Source organism: Pristiophorus japonicus, unplaced genomic scaffold (assembly GCF_044704955.1).
Source record: "Pristiophorus japonicus isolate sPriJap1 unplaced genomic scaffold, sPriJap1.hap1 HAP1_SCAFFOLD_29, whole genome shotgun sequence".
Classification (NCBI taxonomy): Eukaryota; Metazoa; Chordata; class Chondrichthyes; family Pristiophoridae; genus Pristiophorus; species Pristiophorus japonicus.
In genome coordinates, this window is record NW_027252668.1 from 17988774 (window position 1) to 18011226 (window position 22453).

General features: G+C 45.8%; 1 non-coding gene across 1 annotated transcript; it reads left to right on the forward strand.

Moving 5' to 3' along the window:
• The first annotated feature begins 21103 nt into the window (after nucleotides 1-21103).
• Nucleotides 21104-21186, forward strand: trnar-ccu (transfer RNA arginine (anticodon CCU)). Its single transcript has one exon. It is a non-coding gene; the product is annotated as a tRNA-Arg (tRNA).
• The last annotated feature ends 1267 nt before the right edge of the window (nucleotides 21187-22453 follow it).

The window sequence follows — 22453 nt, forward strand, 5'->3', positions numbered from 1 at the left end:
TCTGACCTAGGAATCAGAAACTGACCAACTGAGCACAGTCTGACCTAGCAACCAGCAACTTACCAACTGATCACAATCTGACGGAGACAACCCGAAACTGAACAACTGACCACAATCTTACCGAAACAACCAGAAACTGAGAAACTGACCACAGTCTGACCTATAAACCAGAAATTGACTAATTGACAGCAATCTCACCTAGCAACCAGCAACTGCCCAACTGACCACATTGTGACCGAGACAACCCGAAACTGACCAAATGATCACAGTCTGACCTAGAAACCAGAAAGTAACAAACTGACCAGAGAAACAGAGCTAGACAACCAGAAACTGACAATCTGACCATAGTCTGACCTAGAAACCAGAAACTGACCAGCTGACCACAGTCTGACCACAGTCTGACCTAGAAACCAGAAACTGACCAACTGACCACAGTATGATCAGGAAACCAGCAACTGACCAATTGACCACAGAATGACCTAAGAATCGAAAAAGTAACAAACTGAACACAGACTGATCGAACAATCAGCAAATGTCCAACTGTCCACAGGTGACCTAGCATGTAAAAACTAACCAACTTCCCATAGCCTGACATAGAACCAGGAACAGACCAACTGACCACAGTCTGACCTATAAACCAGAAGTAACAAACTGACCAGAGAACGAGACCTAGACAACCAGAAACTGACCAACTGACCATAGTCTGACCGAGAAACCAGAAACTGACCAGCTGACCACAGTCTGTCCACATTCTGCCCTTGGAATCAGAAACTGACCAACTGCCCACTGTCTGACCGAGATAACATGAAACTGACCACCTGACCAAGTCAACACGAAACTGACCAAATGACCACATGCTGACCTTGAAACCATAAACTGAGCACCTGACCACAATCTGACCTAGCAACCAGTATCTGACCAATTGACCACAGTCTGACGTAGAAACCAGCAACTGACCAACTGACCACAGTCTGACCTAGAAACCCGAAACTGAGCAACTGACCACAATCTGACCTAGAAACCAGAAACTGACCATATGACCTCAGTCTGACATAAAAATAGAAACTGACCAACAGACTCAATCTCACCTAGGAAAAAGAAGCTGACCAAATGACCACAGCCTGACCTAGAAACCAGAAACTGACCAACTGACCACAGTCTGTCCTAGAAAACAGAAACTGACCAACTGACCACAGTCTGACCTTGGATCCAGAAACTGACCAACTGACCACAGTCTGCCCGAGACAACATGAAACTGACCAACTGACCACAGTCTGACCTAGAAACCAGAAACTGACCAACTGATCACAATCTGATCTAGAAAGCAGAAACTGATCAACTGACCACAGTCTGACCTAGCAACCACAAACTGAACAAATGACCACATTCTGATTGAGACATCGCGAAACATCGCAAATGACCATAGTCTGACCTAGAAACCAGAAACTGAGCAACTGACCACAGTCTGACCACAGGACCAGAAACTGAGCAACTGACCACAGTTTGATCTATAAACCTGATACTGACCAACTGAAAACAGTCTGATCTAGAAACCGTAACTGACCATCTGATCACAGTCTGAATTAGTAACCAGAAACTGGCCAACTGACTTCCGTCTGACCTAGAAACCTGAAACTGACCAACTGACCACAGTCTGACCTCGAAACCAGAAACTGTCCAACTGACCACAGTCTGACCGAGACAACACGAAATTGACCAACTGAACACAGTCTGACATAGAAATCAGAAATTGACCAACTGACCAAAGTCTGACCTATAAACCAGGAACTGACCAACTGACCAAAGTCTTACCTAGCAAACCAGCGAATGACCTACTGACCACAGTCTGACCGATAAACCAGGAACTGACCTACTGACCACAGTCAGACCTAGACAACCCGAAACTGATCAACTGACCAGAATCTGACCTAGAAACCAGGAACTGACCAACTGATCAAATTCTGACCTAGACCACCCGAAAATGAGCTACTGACCACAATCTGACCTCGAAACCAGAAACTGACCAACTGACAACAGTCTGACCGAGAAACCAGAAACTGACAAACTGACACAGTCTGAACTAGACATCTTAAATTGACCAACTGACCACATTCTGACCAAGGAACCCGAAACTGACAGACTGACCAAAGTCTGACAGTGACAACCCGTAACTGACCAACTGATCACAGTCTGACCTAGAAACGAGAAGTAACAAACTGACCAGAGAAAGAGACCTAGACAACCAGAAACTGACCAACTGACCATTTTCTGACCTAGAAACCAGAAGCTGACCAGCTGACCACAGTCTGTCCACAATCTGCCCTTCGAAGCAGAAACTGACCAACTGCCCACTGTCTGACCGAGACAACATGAAATTGACCAACTGATCACAGTCTGATTTAGGAACCAGAAATTGACCAACTGACTACAATCTGAACTAGAAAGCAGAAACTGACCAAGTGACTAGAGTCGGATGGAGACAACCAGAAACTGACCAACTGACCACAGTCTGACCGAGAAAACCCGAAAATGACCAACTGACCACAGTCTGATCAAGTAACAAGCCATTGACCAATTGACCACAGGATGACCTCGCAACCAAAAAGTAACAAACTGTCCACAGACTGACCTGGAAAAAGCAACTTACCAACTGCCCACAGGCTGACCTAGAAACCAGAAACTGAGCAACTGACCACAGTCTGACCTAGGAACCAGAAACTGACCAACTGAGCACAATCTGACCTTGGAATCAGAAACTGACCAACTGAGGACAGTCTGACCTAGCAACCAGCAACTTACCAACTGATCACAATCTGACGGAGACAACCTGAAACTGACCAACTGACCACAATCTTACCGAAACAACCAGAAACTGAGAAACTGACCACAGTCTGACCTATAAACCAGAAATTGACTAATTGACAGCAATCTCACCTAGCAACCAGCAACTGCCCAACTGACCACAGTGTGACCGAGACAACCCGAAACTGACCAAATGATCACAGTCTGACCGAGAAACCAGAAAGTAACAAACTGACCAGAGAAACAGAGCGAGACAACCAGAAACTGACAACCTGACCATAGTCTGACCTAGAAACCAGAAACTGACCAGCTGACCACAGTCTGACCACAGTCTGACCGAGAAACCAGAAACTGACCAACTGACCACAGTATGATCAGGAAACCAGCAACTGACCAATTGACCACAGAATGACCTAAGAATCGAAAAAGTAACAAACTGAACACAGACTGATCGAACAATCAGCAACTGACCAACTGTCCACAGGTGACCTAGCATGTAAAAACTAACCAACTTCCCATAGCCTGACATAGAACCAGGAACAGACCAACTGACCACAGTCTGACATAGAACCAGCAACTGACCAACTGCCCACAGTCTGACCTAGGAACCAGAAACTGACCAACTGACCACAGTATTAACTAGGAACCAGAAACTGTCCAACTGAGCCCAGTCTGACCGAGGAACTAGAAACTGACCAACAGAGCACAGTCTACCCTAGCAACAAGCAACTGACCGCAGTCCGACCTAGAAACCTGAAACTGACCAACTGACACAGTCTGAACTAGACACCTTAAACTGACCAACTGACCACATTCTGACCGAGGAACCCGAAACTGACAAACTGACCAAAGTCTGACAGTGACAACCCGTAACTGAACAACGGATCAAAGTCTGACCTAGAAACCAGAAGTAACAAACTGACCAGAGAAAGAGACCTCGACAACCAGAAACTGACCAACTGACCATAGTCTGAACTAGACAATAGAAACTGAACAGCTGACCACAGTCTGTCCACAGTCTGCCCTTGGAAGCAAAACTGACCAACTGCCCACTGTCTGACCGAGACAACATGAAACTGACCAACTGACCAAGTCAACACGAAACTGACCAAATGACCAGAGTCTGACCTTGAAACCATAAACTGAGCAACTGACCACAATCTGACCTAGAAACCAGAAACTGACCAACTGACCACAGTCTGACATTGGATCCAGAAACTGACCAACTGACCACAGTCCGCCCGAGACAACATGAAACTGACCAACTGACGACAGTCTGACCTAGAAACCAGAAACTTACCAACTGACCACTGTCTGATCTAGAAACCAGAAACTGAGCAACTAATCACAGTCTGACCGAGAAACCTGATACTGACCAACTGACAACAGTCTGAGCTAGAAACCTTAACTGACCAACTGATCACAGTCTGAATTATGAACCAGAAACTGACCAACTGACTTCAGTCTGACCTAGAAAGCAGGGACTGACCAACTGACTTCAGTCTGAACTTGAAAGCAGAAACTGACCAAGTGACTAGAGTCGGATGGAGACAACCAGAAACTGAGCAACTGACCACAGTCTGACCGAGAAAACCCGAAAATGACCAACTGACCACAGTCTGATCAAGTAACAAGCCATTGACCAATTGACGACAAGATGACCTCGCAACCAAAAAGTAACAAACTGTCCACAGACTGACCTGGAAAAAGCAACTTACCAACTGCCCACAGGCTGACCTAGAAACCAGAAACTGAGCAACTGACCACAGTCTGACCTAGGAACCAGAAACTGACCAACTGAGCACAATCTGACCTAGGAATCAGAAACTGACCAACTGAGCACAGTCTGACCTAGCAACCAGCAACTTACCAACTGATCACAATCTGACGGAGACAACCTGAAACTGACCAACTGACCACAATCTTACCGAAACAACCAGAAACTGAGAAACTGACCACAGTCTGACCGATAAACCAGAAATTGACTAATTGACAGCAATCTCACCTAGCAACCAGCAACTGCCCAACTGACCACAGTGTGACCGAGACAACCCGAAACTGACCAAATGATCACATTCTGACCTAGAAACCAGAAAGTAACAAACTGACCAGAGAAACAGAGCTAGACAACCAGAAACTGACAATCTGACCATAGTCTGACCTAGAAACCAGAAACTGACCAGCTGACCACAGTCTGACCACAGTCTGACCTAGAAACCAGAAACTGACCAACTGACCACAGTATGATCAGGAAACCAGCAACTGACCAATTGACCACAGAATGACCTAAGAATCGAAAAAGTAACAAACTGAACACAGACTGATCGAACAATCAGCAACTGACCAACTGTCCACAGGTGACCTAGCATGTAAAAACTAACCAACTTCCCATAGCCTGACATAGAACCAGGAACAGACCAACTGACCACAGTCTGACATAGAACCAGCAATTGACCAACTGCCCACAGTCTGACCTAGGAACCAGAAACTGACCAACTGACCACAGTATTAACTAGGAACCAGAAACTGTCCAACTGAGCCCAGTCTGACCGAGGAACCAGAAACTGACCAACAGAGCACAGTCTACCCTAGCAACAAGCAACTGACCACAGTCCGACCTAGAAACCTGAAACTGACCAACTGACACAGTCTGAACTAGACACCTTAAACTGACCAACTGATCACATTTTCACCGAGGAACCGGAAACTGACAAACTGACCAAAGTCTGACAATGACAACGCATAACTGACCAACTGATCACAGTCTGACCTATAAACCAGAAGTAACAAACTGACCAGAGAACGAGACCTAGACAACCAGAAACTGACCAACTGACCATAGTCTGACCGAGAAACCAGAAACTGACCAGCTGACCACAGTCTGTCCACATTCTGCCCTTGGAAGCAGAAACTGACCAACTGCCCACTGTCTGACCGAGATAACATGAAACTGACCAACTGACCAAGTCAACACGAAACTGACCAAATGACCACATGCTGACCTTGAAACCATAAACTGAGCACCTGACCACAATCTGACCTAGCAACCAGTATCTGACTAATTGACCACAGTGTGACGTAGAAACCAGCAACTGACCAACTGACCACAGTCTGTCCTCGAAAACAGAAACTGACCAACTGACCACAGTCTGACCTTGGATCCAGAAACTGACCAACTGACCACAGTCTGCCCGAGACAACATGAAACTGACCAACTGACCACAGTCTGACCTAGAAACCAGAAACTGACCAACTGATCACAGTCTGATCTAGAAAGCAGAAACTGATCAACTGACCACAGTCTGACCTAGCAACCACAAACTGACCAACTGACCACATTCTGATTGAGACATCGCGAAACATCGCAAATGACCATAGTCTGACCTAGAAACCAGAAACTGAGCAACTGACCACAGTCTGACCACAGGACCAGAAACTGAGCAACTGACCACAGTTTGATCTATAAACCTGATACTGACCAACTGAAAACAGTCTGATCTAGAAACCGTAACTGACCATCTGATCACAGTCTGAATTAGTAACCAGAAACTGGCCAACTGACTTCCGTCTGACCTAGAAACCTGAAACTGACCAACTGACCACAGTCTGACCTCGAAACCAGAAACTGTCCAACTGACCACAGTCTGACCGAGACAACACGAAATTGACCAACTGAACACAGTCTGACATAGAAATCAGAAATTGACCAACTGACCAAAGTCTGACCTATAAACCAGCAACTAACCAACTGACCAAAGTCATACCTAGCAAACCAGCGAATGACCTACTGACCACAGTCTGACCGATAAACCAGGAACTGACCTACTGACCACAGTCAGACCTAGACAACCCGAAACTGATCAACTGACCAGAATCTGACCTAGAAACCAGGAACTGACCAACTGATCAAATTCTGACCTAGACCACCGGAAAATGAGCTACTGACCACAATCTGACCTCGAAACCAGAAACTGACCAACTGACAACAGTCTGACCGAGAAACCAGAAACTGACAAACTGACACAGTCTGAACTAGACATCTTAAATTGAACAACTGACCACATTCTGACCAAGGAACCCGAAACTGACAGACTGACCAAAGTCTGACAGTGACAACCCGTAACTGACCAACTGATCACAGTCTGACCTAGAAACGAGAAGTAACAAACTGACCAGAGAAAGAGACCTAGACAACCAGAAACTGACCAACTGACCATTGTCTGACCTAGAAACCAGAAGCTGACCAGCTGACCACAGTCTGTCCACAATCTGCCCTTCGAAGCAGAAATTGACCAACTGCCCACTGTCTGACCGAGACAACATGAAATTGACCAACTGATCACAGTCTGATTTAGGAACCAGAAACTGACCAACTGACTACAATCTGAACTAGAAAGCAGAAACTGACCAACTGACTAGAGTCGGACGGAGACAACCAGAATCTGACCAACTGACCACAGTATTAACGAGGAACCAGAAACTGTCCATCTGAGCCCAGTCTGACCGAGGAACCAGAAACTGACCAACAGAGCACAGTCTACCCTAGCAACAAGCAACTGACCACAGTACGACCTAGACACCTTAAACTGACCAACTGACACAGTCTGAACTAGACACCTTAAACTGACCAACTGACCACATTCTGACCGAGGAACCCGAATCTGACAAACTGACCAAAGTCTGACAGTGACAACCCGTAACTGACCAACTGATCACAGTCTGACCTAGAAACCAGAAGTAACAAACTGACCAGAGAACGAGACCGAGACAAGCAGAAACTGACCAACTGACCATAGTCTGACCTAGAAACCAGAAACTGAGCAGCTGACCACAGTCTGTCCACAGTGAGCCCTTGGAAGCAGAAACTGACCAACTGCCCACTGTCTGACCGAGACAACATGAAACTGACCAACTGACCAAGTCAACACGAAACTGACCAAATGACTACAGTCTGACCTTGAAACCATAAACTGAGCAACTGACCACAATCTGACCTAGCAACAAGTATCTGACCAATTGACCACAGTCTGACGTAGAAACCAGCAACTGACCAACTGACCACAGTCTGACCTAGAAACCCGAAACTGAGCAACTGACCTCAGTCTGACCTAGAAACCAGAAACTGACCATATGACCTCAGTCTGACGCAAAAATAGAAACTGACCAACTGACTCAGTCTGACCTCGGAAAAAGAAGCTGACCAAATGACCACAGTCTGACCAAGAAACCAGAAACTGACCAACTGATCACAGTCTGATCTAGAAAGCAGAAACTGATCAACTGACCACAGTCTGACCTAGCAACCAGCAACTGACCAACTGACCACAATCTGATTGAGACATCGCGAAACATAGCAACTGACCATAGTCTGACCTCGAAACCAGAAACTGAGCAACTGACCACAGTCTGACCACAGGACCAGAAACTGAGCAACTGACCACAGTTTGATCTATAAACCTGATACTGACCAACTGAAAACAGTCTGATCTAGAAACCGTAACTGACCATCTGATCACAGTCTGAATTAGTAACCAGAAACTGGCCAACTGACTTCCGTCTGACCTAGAAACCTGAAACTGACCAACTGACCACAGTCTGACCTCGAAACCAGAAACTGTCCAACTGACCACAGTCTGACCGAGACAACCCGAAATTGACCAACTGAACACAGTCTGACATAGAAATCAGAAATTGACCAACTGACTAAAGTCTGACCTCGCAAACCAGCGAATGACCTACTGACCACAGTCTGACCGATAAACCAGGAACTGACCTACTGACCACAGTCAGACCTAGACAACCTGAAACTGATCAACTGACCACAATCTGACCGAGAAACCAGGAACTGACCAACTGATCAAATTCTGACCTAGACCACCCGAAAATGAGCTACTGACCACAATCTGACCTCGAAACCTGAAACTGACCAACTGACAACAGTCTGACCGAGAAACCAGAAACTGACAAACTGACACAGTCTGAACTGGACATCTTAAATTGACCAACTGACCACATTCTGACCGAGGAACCCGAAACTGAGCAACTGACCTCAGTCTGACCTAGAAACCAGAAACTGACCATATGACCTCAGTCTGACGTAAAAATAGAAATTGACCAACTGACTCAGTCTGACCTCGGAAAAAGAAGCTGACCAAATGACCACAGTCTGACCTAGAAACCAGAAACTGACCAACTGACCACAGTCTGACCTAGAAAATAGAAACTGACCAACTGACCACAGTCTGACCTAGCAACCAGCAACTGACCAACTGACCACAATCTGATTGAGACATCGCGAAACATAGCAACTGACCATAGTCTGACCTCGAAACCAGAAACTGAGCAACTGACCACAGTCTGACCACAGGACCAGAAACTGAGCAACTGACCACAGTTTGATCTATAAACCTGATACTGACCAACTGAAAACAGTCTGATCTAGAAACCGTAACTGACCATCTGATCACAGTCTGAATTAGTAACCAGAAACTGGCCAACTGACTTCCGTCTGACCTAGAAACCTGAAACTGACCAACTGACCACAGTCTGACCTCGAAACCAGAAACTGTCCAACTGACCACAGTCTGACCGAGACAACCCGAAATTGACCAACTGAACACAGTCTGACATAGAAATCAGAAATTGACCAACTGACTAAAGTCTGACCTCGCAAACCAGCGAATGACCTACTGACCACAGTCTGACCGATAAACCAGGAACTGACCTACTGACCACAGTCAGACCTAGACAACCTGAAACTGATCAACTGACCACAATCTGACCGAGAAACCAGGAACTGACCAACTGATCAAATTCTGACCTAGACCACCCGAAAATGAGCTACTGACCACAATCTGACCTCGAAACCTGAAACTGACCAACTGACAACAGTCTGACCGAGAAACCAGAAACTGACAAACTGACACAGTCTGAACTGGACATCTTAAATTGACCAACTGACCACATTCTGACCGAGGAACCCGAAACTGAGCAACTGACCTCAGTCTGACCTAGAAACCAGAAACTGACCATATGACCTCAGTCTGACGTAAAAATAGAAATTGACCAACTGACTCAGTCTGACCTCGGAAAAAGAAGCTGACCAAATGACCACAGTCTGACCTAGAAACCAGAAACTGACCAACTGACCACAGTCTGACCTAGAAAATAGAAACTGACCAACTGACCACACTCTGCCCGAGACAACATGAAACTGACCAACTGACCAAAGTCTGACCTAGAAACCAGAAACTGACCAACTGATCACAGTCTGATCTAGAAAGCAGAAACTGATCAACTGACCACAGTCTGAGCTAGCAACCAGCAACTGACCAACTGACCACAATCTGATTGAGACGTCGCGAAACATAGCAACTGACCATAGTCTGACCTAGAAACCAGAAACTGAGCAACTGACCACAGTCTGACCACAGGACCAGAAACTGAGCAACTGACCACAGTTTGATCTATAAACCTGATACTGACCAACTGAAAACAGTCTGAACTAGAAACCGTAACTGACCATCTGATCACAGTCTGAATTAGTAACCAGAAACTGGCCAACTGACTTCCGTCTGACCTAGAAACCAGAAACTGACCAAGTGACCAGAGTCTGACCGAGACAACCAGTAACTGAACAACTGACCACAGTCTGACCGAGACAATCCGAAACTGACCAACTGACAACAGTCTCAGCGAGAAACCAGAAACTGATGGAACTGACCACAATCTGACCTCGAAACCAGAGACTGACCAAATGACCAAAGTCTGACCGAGCAAACATAAACTGTCAAAATGGCCACATTCTGACCTAGCAACCAGTATCTGACCAACTGACCACAGTCTGACGTAGAAACCAGCAACTGACCAACTGACCACAGTCTGACCTAGAAACCAGAGACTGACCAAATGACCAAAGACTGACCTAGCAAACACAAACTGTCAAAATGGCCACATTCTGACCTAGCAACCAGTATCTGACCAACTGACCACAGTCTGACGTAGAAACCAGCAACTGACCAACTGACCACAGTCTGAGATCGAAACCAGAAACTGTCCAACTGACCACAGTCTGACCGAGACAACACGAAATTGACCAACTGACCACAGTCTGACATCGAAACCAGAAACGGGCCAACTGACCGCAGTCTCACCTAGAAACAAGAAACTGACCAACGGACTACAGATTGACCAAGAAACCAGAAACTGACCAACTGACCACAGTCTGACCTAGAAACCAGAAATTGACCAACTGACCAAAGTCTGACTTATAAACCAGCAACTAACCAACTGACCAAAGTCTTACCTAGCAAACCAGCGACTGACCAACTGACCACAGTCTGACCCATAAACAATGAACTGACCTACTGACCAAAGTCTGACCTAGACAACCCGAAACTGATCAACCTACCACAATCTGACCTAGAAACCAGGAACTGACCAACTGATGAAAGTCTGACATAGACCACACGGAAAATAGCTACTGACCACAATCTGACCTCGAAACCAGAAACTGACCAACTGACAACAGTCTGACCGAGAAACCAGAAACTGACCAACTGACACAGTCTGAACTAGACAGCTTAAATTGACCAACTGACCACATTCTGACCGAGGAACCCGAAACTGCCAGACTGACCAAAGTCTGACAGTGACAACCCGTAACTGACCAACTGATCACAGTCTGACCTAGAAACGAGAATAACAAACTGACCAGAGAAAGAGACCTAGACAACCAGAAACTGACCAACTGACCATAGTCTGACCTAGAAACCAGAAGCTGACCAGCTGACCACAGTCTGTCCACAGTCTGCCCTTCGAAGCAGAAACTGACCAACTGCCCACTGTCTGACCGAGACAATATGAAACTGATCAATTGATCACAGTCTGAATTAGGAACCAGAAACAGACCAACTGACTTCAATCTGAACTAGATAGCAGAAACTGAGCAACTGACTGGAGTCGGACGGAGACAAGCAGAATCTGAACAACTGACCACAGTGTTAACTAGGAACCAGAAACTGTCCAACTGAGCCCAATCTGACCGAGGAACCAGAAACTGACCAACAGAGCACAGTCTACCCTAGCAACAAGCAACTGACCACAGTACGACCTAGAAACCTGAAACTGACCAACTGACACAGTCTGAACTAGACACCTTAAACTGACCAACTGACCACATTCTGACCGAGGAACCCGAAACTGACAAACTGACCAAAGTCTGACAGTGACAATCCGTAACTGACCAACTGATCACAGTCTGACCGAGGAACGCGAAACTGACCAACTGACCAAAATCTGACCTCGAAACCAGAAACTGTCCAAATGACCACATTCTGCACTCGAAACCAGAAACTGACCAACTGACCATAGTCTGATCTAGAAACCACAACCTGTCCAACTACCCACAGTCTGACCGAGAAACCAGAAACTGACCAACGGACCACAGTCTGACCGAGAAAACAGAAACTGACCAACTGACCACAGTCTGACCTAGGAACCAGAAACTTACCAACTGACCACAGTCTGACCGAGGCAACATGAAACTGACCAACTGACCACAGTCTGATCTAGAAACCAGAAACTGACCAGCTGACCTCAGTCTGATCTAGAAAGCAGAAACTGACCAACTGACAACAGCCTGATCTAGCAACCAGAAACTGACCAAATGACCACAGTCTGAACTAGCAACCACAAACTGACCAACAGGCCACAGTCTGACCTAGCAACCAGTATCTGACCAACTGACCACAGTCTGACGTCGAAACCAGTAACTGACCCACTGACCACAGTCTGACCTAGAAACCAGAAACTGTCCAACTGACCACAGTCTGTCGTAGGAACCCGAAACTGACCAACTGACCACATTCTGAGCTAGAAACCAGAAACTGACCATCTGACCTCAGTCTGACATAAAAACAGAAACTGACCAACTGACCACAGTCTGACCTAGAAACCACAACCTGTCCAACTACCCACTGTCTGACCTAGAAACCAGAAACTAACCAACGGACCACACTCTGACCGAGAAAACAGAAACGGACCAAATGACCACAGTCTGACCTAGAAACCAGAAACTGACCAACTGACCACAGTCTGACCAAGGAACAAGAAACTGGCCAACTGACCACAATCTGACCGAGGCAACATGAAACTGACCAACTGACCACAGTCTGATCTCGAAACCAGAAACTGACTTACTGACCACAGTCTGACCTATAAAGCAGCAACAAACCAACTTACCAAAGTCTTACCTAGCAAACCAGCGACTGACCAACTGACCACAGTCAGACCAAGAAACCAGGAACTGACCAACTGACCACAGGCTGAACTAGAAACCAAGAACTGAACAACTGACCACATTCTGACCGAGACAACCCGAAACTTTGCAACTGACCACTATCTGACCTCGAAACCAGAAACTTCCAACTGACCACAGGCTGACCTATAAACCTAAAACTGTCCAACTGCCCACAGTCTGACCTAGAAACCAGACACCGACCAACTGACCACATGATGACCAAGCCACCAAAGCTGACCAACTGACCATAGTCTGACAGAGACAACCTTAAAGTGACCAACTGACCACAGTCGCACCTAGAAACCAGTAACTGATCAACTGACCACAGTCTGACCGAGCAACAAGCAACTGACCAACTGACCACAGGATGACTTAGCAAATATAAAGTTACAAACTTACCAGAGAAACAGATCTATACAACCAGAAACTGACCAACTGACCACAGTCTGAGCGAGAAACCAGAAACAGACCAACTGACCACAGTCTGACCACAGTCTGACCTAGAAATCAGAAACTGACCAACTGCCCACAGTCTGACCGAGACAACATGAAACTTACCAACTGACCAACACAACACGAAACTGACCAAATGACCTCTGTCTGACGTAGAAACCAGAAACTGAGCAACTGACCACAATCTGACCTCGAAACCCGAAACTGACCATATGACCACAGTCTGACTTACAAACCAGAAACTGACCAACTGACCACAGTCTGTCGTAGAAACCCGAAACTGACCAACTGACCACAATCTGACCTCGAAACCAGAAACTGTCCAACTGACCACATTCTTCACTCGAAACCAAAAACTGACCAACTGACCACAGTCTGATCTAGAAACCACAACCTGTCCAACTACCCACAGTCTGACCTAGAAAGCAGAAACTGACCAATTGACCACAGTCTGACTTAGCAACCAGCAACTGACCAACTGGCCACAATCTGACTGAGACAACGCGAAACATAGCAACTGACCACTGTCTGACCTGGATACCAGAAACTTACCAACTGACCACAATCTGACCTCGAAACCAGAAACTGAGCAACTGATCACAGTCTGACCTAGAAACCTGTTGCTGACCAACTGACCACACAGTCTGAGCTAGAAATCTTAACTGACCAACGGACCACAGTCTGACCGAGAAAACAGAAACTGACCAACTGATCACAGTCTGACCTAGGAACCAGAAACTGACCAACTGACCACAGTCTGACCGAGGCAACATGAAACTGTCCAACTGACCACAGTCTGATCTAGAAACCAGAAACTGACTAACTGACCTCAGTCTGATCTAGAAAGCAGAAACTGACCAACTGACCACAGTCTGACTTAGCAACCAGCAACTGACCAACTGGCCACAATCTGACTGAGACAACGCGAAACATAGCAACTGACCACTGTCTGCCCGAGATACCAGAAACTTACCAACTGACCACAATCTGACCTCGAAACCAGAAACTGAGCAACTGATCACAGTCTGACCTAGAAACCTGTTGCTGACCAACTGACCACAGTCTGAGCTAGAAAACTTAACTGACCAACGGACCACAGTCTGACCGAGGAAACAGAAACTGACCAACTGACCACAGTCTGACCTAGGAACCAGAAACTGACCAACTGACCACAGTCTGACCGAGGCAACATGAAACTGACCAACTGACCACAGTCTGATCTAGAAACCAGAAACTGACTAACTGACCTCAGTCCGATCTAGAAAGCAGAAACTGACCAATTAACAACAGCCTGATCTAGCAACCAGAAACTGACCAACTGACCACAGTCTGAACTAGCAACCACAAACTGACCAACAGGCCACAGTCTGACCTAGCAAACAGTATCTGACCAACTGACCACAGTCTGACGTCGAAACCAGCAACTGACGAGCTGACCACAGTCTGACATAGAAACCAGAAATTGACCCACTGACCACAATCTGACCTCGAAACCAGAAACTGTCCAACTGACCACATTCTTCACTCGAAACCAGAAACTGACCAACTGACCACATTCTGAGCTAGAAACCAGAAACTGACCATCTGACCTCAGTCTGACACAAAAACAGAAACTGACCAACTGACCACAGTCTGACCTAGAAATCACAACCTGTCCAACTACCCACAGTCAGACCGAGAAAACAGAAACTGACCAACTGACCACAGTCTGATCTAGGAACCGGAAACTGACCAACTGATCTCAGTCTGTTCTAGAAAGCAGAAACTGACCAACTGACCACAGTCTGATCTAGCAACCAGCAACTGACCAACTGACCACAATCTGACCGAGACAATCCGAAACTGACCAACTGACCACAGTCTGACCTAGGAACAAGAAACTGACAAACTGACCACAGACTTATCTAGAAAGCAGAAACTGACCAACTGACTACAGTCTGACTTAGCAACCAGAAACTTACCAACTGACCACAGTCTGACCGAGGCAACATGAAACTGATAAACTGACCACAATCTTACCGGGACAACCAGAAACTGAGAAACTGACCACAGTCTGACCTATAAACCAGAAATTGATTAACTAACAACAATCTCACCTAGCAACCAGCAACTGACCAACTGACCACAGTGTGACCGAGATATCCCGAAACTGACCAAATGATCACAGTCTGACCTAGAAACCAGAAAGTAACAAACTGACCAGAGAAACAGAGCTAGACAACCAGAAACTGTAAAAGTAACAAACTGAACATAGACTGATCGAACAATCAGCAACTGACCAACTGTCCACAGGTGACCTAGAATGTAAAAACTAACCAACTGGCCATAGCTTGACCTAGAACCAGGAACTGACCAACTGACCACAGTCTGACATAGAACCAGCAACTGACCAACTGCCCTCAGTCTGACCTAGGAACCAGAAACTGACCAACTGACCACAGTCTGAACTAGGAACCAGAAACTGTCCAACTGATCCAAGTCTGACCGTGGAACCAGAAACTGACCAACTGAGCACAGTCTACCCTAGCAACAAGCAACTGACCAAAGTCCGACCAAGAAACCTGAAACTGACCAACTGACACAGTCTGAACTAGACACCTTAAACTGACCAACTGACCACATTCTGACCTAGGAACCCGAAACTGACAAACTGACCAACGTCTTACAGTGACAACCCGTAACTGACCAACTGATCACAGTCTGACCTAGAAACCAGAAGTAACAAACTGACCAGAGAAAGAGACCTAGACAACCAGAAACTGACCAACTGACAATAGTCTGACTTCGAAACCAGAAACTGACCAGCTGACCACAGTCTGTCCACAGTCTGACCTTAGAAGCAGAAACTGACCAACTGCCCACTGTCTGACCAAGACAACATGAAACTGACCAACTGACCAAGTCAACACGAAACTGACCAAATGGCCACAGTCTGACCTTGAAACCACAAACTGAGCAACTGACCACAATCTGACCTAGCAACCAGTATCTGACCAATTGACCACAGTCTGACGTAGAAACCAGCAACTGATCAACTGACCACAGTCTGACCTAGAAACCCGAAACTGAGAAACTGACCACAATATGACCTCGAAACCAGAAACCGACCATCTGAGCTCAGTCTGACCTAGAAACCAGAAACTGACCATCTGACCTCAGTCTGACATAAAAACAGAAACTGACCAACTGACCACATTCTGACCTAGAAACCACAACCTGTCCAACAACCCAGTCTGACCTAGAAACCAGAAACTGACCAACGGACCACAGTCTGACTGAGAAAACAGAAACTGACCAACTGACCACAGTCTGATCTAGGAACCAGAAACTGACCAACTGACCTCAGTCTGATCTAGAAAGCAGAAACCGACCAACTGACCACAGTCTGATCTAGCAACCAGCAACTGACCAACTGGCCACAATCTGACTGAGACAACGCGAAACATATCAACTGGCCACTGTCTGACCTGGAAACCAGAAACTTACCAACTGACCACAGTCTGATCTAGAAACCGGAAACTGAGCAACTGATCACAGTCTGAACTAGAAACCTGATACTGACCAACTGACCACAGTCTGAGCTAGAAACCTTAACTGACCAACTGATCACAGTCTGAATTAGGAACCAGAAACTGACCAACTGACTTCAGTCTGAACTTGAAAGCAGAAACTGACCAACTGACTAGAGTCGGACGGAGCCAACCAGAACCTGACCAACTGACCACAGTCTGACCGAGAAAACCCGAAACTGACCAACTGACCACAGTCTGATCAAGTAACCAGTCATTGACCAATTTACCACAGGATGACCTCACAACCAAAAAGTAACAAACTGTACACAGACTGATCTAGCAACCGGCCACTGAAGCTGGATTGGAGTAAGATTTTCTGTATGGAAGCGAGATTTTCATCAAGGAATGAGGTTATCAAGAAGTATCCAAAGGTGTTCTGCGAAACGGGCAGTCCGATCCAAGGCTTCAAGGCGAGTGTCAGGGTACAGAAGGACGCTAGATTGGTTTACTACAAGCCCCGTTCCGTACCATGTGCTCTCAAGGAGAAAGTTGAGCAAGAACTCAAAAAACGAGAAGGTGTTAACCGTTACGCTGCAGAAACATCTCCACTTTCAGCACCAGATTACCAATATTAAACCCAATGAGATCGGGAGAAAAGTTCCTCACATGCTCAGGGCAAAATATATGATTGTCGTTCTGCAAAAGAATGAACAAACTTCAGCACCAGGTCAGACGGAAATGTTAAGTGAGCAGGTGGACTGCTGAATCACACTTTTAAGGAGTTGGTGGTGGCAAATCAAATGGGTTCTGCCTAATGATTAAATATCAGAAATGTCTGAAATAGGATTCGAACCCTAAGCACAGCACCTTAGACCGCTCGGCCATCATTACGATTCAGTGCTGTGTGTGGCTACCTGCAGGTTGATTTTGAACTTTTGTGTCCTGTCACATGAAATAAATGAGGGCAGCAGGCGTATCTCTTCCTGACACCGGGGAAACAGTGAGACAGACATTGCAGCAAGGGTCTGGTTCTTGTCAAACAGCAAATGAAATATTAATTCTGGAAGAATAACATTGAAACGAAATGTGATCCTGACACCCAGAAAGAAGTGTTAAGGCAGAAATTTAAATGCTGCATCACTTTCTGCAAAAAATTCCTTTCACAAACATTTCTCTGAACAAAACAAAAATGTTCCTTTCAAAGTCATTAAACTCCCGAAATTCCGCGCCCCACGAATCTCCGGAATCAGATGCCTCTCGTTTTGCCGACTCAATCCATATCCCTTTGCTTCAAGGTCTCTCTCCCAGTTTCTGCTGTGTCATGCAGAGATCCGTCTGCTGCCCTCATTTATTTAACTCTCTATGAATCTCTCTAATATTCCAACAGCAGCCATGTTTGTGTGAAGATTTGTATTCTGTTACTCATCGCCAATGGTTGTGAAACGAAGAACTCCCCGAGGCTGAGTACTGTGAGATAAACTTAGTGTGACGTTAGTCTTCTTCATTTCAACTCCAGAGTGCTTGAACAACATGGCAGCCAACCTTTTATACTTTCCCTGCACGTGTGGGCAGGTGACCATTAGGACTCCAACAGTCGCGCCCTCTGGTGGCAAGTATTACATAGTTACATAATTCACATAATTGTTATCATTAAGAAGTAATAATTCCAATGAATGCCTGAATCATCCGAAAGGAACCTGGTATGTAGGACAAGGCTACATATCAGGAAGGAGCGTAGTTAGTTGACAAGGGTTGTGATACTCTGATTATAAGTTTGGAGAATAAAAAGAGTAAATGCTGGAAACACTGAGCAGGCCAGGCATCATCTGTGGAGAGAGAAACAGAGTTAACGTTTCAGGTTAATGACCTTCCATCAGAAGTTGGACAGTTGTCTTAGATAATACTATTTAAAGTTTCAATTGTCACGAAGCAGGGGTAAGGAAAAGATATAAAATGCGGCATTTGGAACAGATAGTTTAGAATTCGATTAATGTTTGTTCAATTTGTACACCGAGCTGGGAACTGTAATGTGTTTGAGTTCTTCGGCGAACATTCGCAAGGTTTGGGTGTAAGTACTGTTGTTAAGTCTATGTTTAATTATTGTCTGCTTAATAACTCTGACATTTAATGTTGCGGACCCTATTCCTGCACTGCGCGTGTTCCAGCTCTTTTGGAGCACCGATCCCTTCAATCCGTCGCTTACAGGAACAGTTGGATTCACCGGATCTTTGTTTGGTGAAATTTCAAAGATTGAAAGCGGCGTACATCAACCTGGTCACCTACTCACTAACCGCTACACGCTGCTCCCGTGAGATGGAAGCCCAGTTACTGTTTCAAGCTTGAATGCAGGTACAAGCAGAACTCATTCATAGAAAGTCCAAGTCCCTGAGGCACCTGATTATTTGCACCGAACTCCTTCGAAAATAGTTCCGGTTCGTGTGGGGTGATTTGTGCACATTTTTCCCCACAATACAACACTTCACCACTTCAAACATAACTCAACGGCTGTAGCTCAACGCTTTGGGGCGTCATGAGTTCCTGAATGGTATTGTAGAAATGCAAGTCCTTCTTTGCAAAAGTTCGATGCAATTTCAAAATTCTTGGGTAAACTGAGGGCTCGTCCGGGATCTCTCGCAAATTTCAAGTAACAACCCCGAAGCAAGAATCAAAGCCCTAGACCAACGAGCTAACTGTTTAACAAATGTGGGGATAAGGTGTAACCATTATTGAAGCATTTTTAGTGTGTTGCTATTCTTGATCGGAGGAGCACATGAGATGGAATCAGTGACTTCGCTTTTTCGACCTGTCTTCTGAAGCACCGCACGGTCCCACTCCGACAGTCAATGAGCTGTTGGGACGTTAGTGTATTCAGGCTATGGGTGCTCACCCCGAGCGCAGCAGAGGGGTTTCTGCATTAGTTCTGGTTGGGGACAGTATATTTCCCCTTCTCTCTTCCTCTTGTCGATATCTCTGTGCTTTGGTTTCTCTATTTATTCCCCTGTCTCCGTTTCTAGTGTTTAAAAGGGAACAAAAGATGAAATGGGTGTCACTGTGGAACAATTTCTCTCACTCAAAGTTAGACACACTACCGTTCCAACACGAGGTCTAGGTAGGTAGCCGTTGATATTCAGGTTCATATATAAATATATATAAATATATCGACATGTATCGCAACTGTACCCTGGTGGTCGAGGGGTTAAGATCTGGCGCACTAACCTGGTATCAATCCTCGATCAATTCATCGCATAAAAATAATTGAGGTCAGTGAGATGATTAATAATTGCTGTAATCACCATGAATACCAATATTGTCATGTATCTCACACTACTGTACATAACTGTACCTTACCATGCCATACATGACTGTAACCAGAGATGACCTGTAACCACAAGCCTACCTTACCACCAGGGGTGCATTTGCAGGAGACACTGGATACCCTTCCCAGACAAGTATACAAGGACAGGTCTCAGGCAAGTGTGGCATTCGAGAGCTGTGTAATAAAGGTGCAGGACCGGAGTGACCTTGACTTCAGTATGTGCCTCGTGTGAGTCTGTACTACAGGGTCAGGACTTTACAGTGGCGAAGAGTTACGGGAATACAGAATCCACAGAATGGCGCAGGTGAAAAATACAATGCTGGAGATAATTGGGAGGACTTTATAGAAAGGCTCCAGCAAAGCTTTGCAACCAAAGACTGGTTAGGCGACAATAAGGCAGACAAGGGAAGAGCCCATCTCTTGACCAGCTGTGGCTCGAAAACATACGCTTTAATGAAGGACCTGCTGGCACCCGAGAAACCAGCAAGCAAGTCGTTTGAAGAATTGAGCACACTGGTAAGAGAACACCTGTAGCCAGCAAGCAGCCTACACATGTAAGCTACCTCGGACCCGTGCCAAAGCTCCCCGTACACCGAGCACAGGCTCAGGAAAACCCCGGGGGAGAGGATATCCCGGTCACTGGGCCTTCCAGGAAAACTGAACAAGAGCCCGTTCTGAAAATGTTTCCAGTGTAATAACTTGCAACTGGAATATCCAACAGTCAGGATGGCCGAGCAGTGTAAGGCGCTGTGTTCCTGTCGCAGTCTCCTCTGGAGGCGTGGGTTCAAATCCCACTCCTGATATTCAGTGTTTTTAATTACAAACTCATTTGTTTGGACACCACTCTGAAGTGCTTTGGGACATCCATCGAACTTCATAAAATGACCCAACTTCAATTACAAACAGTGATATCAAAGTTACTTCCCAAACCGGGAATCGATACCGGGTGGTTGTAACGAAATGGATGATTTTGTGAAGCATTGAAAGCTGCCCTCTAAATATCTCGTACTGCTAATTTAAAAACACGGTTATAATTTCTTTCTGTGCAAAAGAAGGCAGGCTCGAAGGGCCAAATGATCGACTCCTGCTCCTGGTTCTGGTGTTCTTGTACACAGCACAGAACAAATGATTAAATGATCAACTCTCCCTCAGTTCGCATTTCTTTCATCGTGCAAAATAATTTATGGGTTATTTAATGATGTTTTTCTGTGAAAGCAAGATAAAAATTTAAGGAAAATAAATCGCTCTACGTGGAGCTTGACCTCACAACCCTGAGATTAAGAGACTCATACACTACCGACTGAGCTAGCCAGGACTGCTTCAGTGGTATCTTCCTGTCGCTGATGGCTGCCAGGGGCCTGTTGGCCCCGCACCATGGGTTTATCTCGAACTGCAAACCTCGAAACTGGTTTTCCTGATTTCCAAGCCCCTTGTATTGCAGAAGCTTCATTTCGACGAACATCGCCTGCTTCCTTTGTAGGCCTCGTGGCGCAACGGTAGTGTGTCTGACTCTAGATCCGAAGGTTGTGTGTTCAAATCAGGTCGGGGTCACTCTCCAGTTAGGCATTTGTTTTCCAGAATTAATATTTCCTTTGCTGTTTGGCAATAACCAGACCCTTGCTCCAAGGTCTCTCTCACTATTTCCCCGGTGTCAGGCAGAGATACGCCTGCTGCCCTCATCTATTTCATGTGACAGGACACAAAAGTTCAAAATCAACCTGCAGGTGGCCACACACAGCACTGAATAGTCAGGATGGCCTGACTATTATCCCGACCACAGTGGATAACCTCATATTTCCCACAGTATACTCCATCTGACAAATTACTGCCCAGCTGCTGAACCTATCGATATCGCTTTGCAGATTGTTTGTGTCCTCCTCACAACTTGCTTTCCCACCGATCTTTGGATCACCTTGGCTACATTAGCAACATGCAGAGCACAGACTCAATTATTGACCGACTGACTTTCCCTCAGTTAGCATTTCTTTCATTGTGCAAAAGAAGAATATCGATTAATTAACGTTGTTATACCATGAAAGCAAAATAAAAGTGAAACGAAAATAATTTGCA